Source organism: Penaeus monodon, chromosome 30, assembly GCF_015228065.2.
Source record: "Penaeus monodon isolate SGIC_2016 chromosome 30, NSTDA_Pmon_1, whole genome shotgun sequence".
In the NCBI taxonomy this organism is placed as follows: Eukaryota; Metazoa; Arthropoda; class Malacostraca; order Decapoda; family Penaeidae; genus Penaeus; species Penaeus monodon.
Genome location: NC_051415.1, coordinates 12548468 through 12548883, shown reverse-complemented (window position 1 = coordinate 12548883; position 416 = coordinate 12548468).

The following is a 416-nucleotide window of genomic DNA, read 5'->3' as shown; positions in this document are numbered from 1 at the left end:
ACTTTAAAACCATTTTCCTGTTTTACCTCTAAACCAGTTTTCCTTCCCTTCCTTAAACCCGTTTTTTCCTTCCTTAAAGCGTTTTCCTCCCCTGCCTTTAAACCGTTTTTTCTTCTTCTTCCCATAAAACCGGTTCCTTCCTCCTTTAAACCAGTTTTCCTTTTCTTCCTATAAGCCGTTTTTTCCCTTTCTTCTCTAACCCGTTTCTCCCTTCTTTTAAACCCGTTTTCCTTGTTCCTTTAAACCACGTTTTCCTTTACCTTACTCCTAAACCCGTTTTCCTTCCCTTCCTGTAAACCCTTTTTCCTTCCTTACTGTAAACCCGTTCCTGTTTACCTCTAACAAAGTTGCCTTCATTCCTTTAAACCCGTTGTGTTCCTTACTAAAAGCGTTTCCTCCCTTCCGTTTAAACCCGT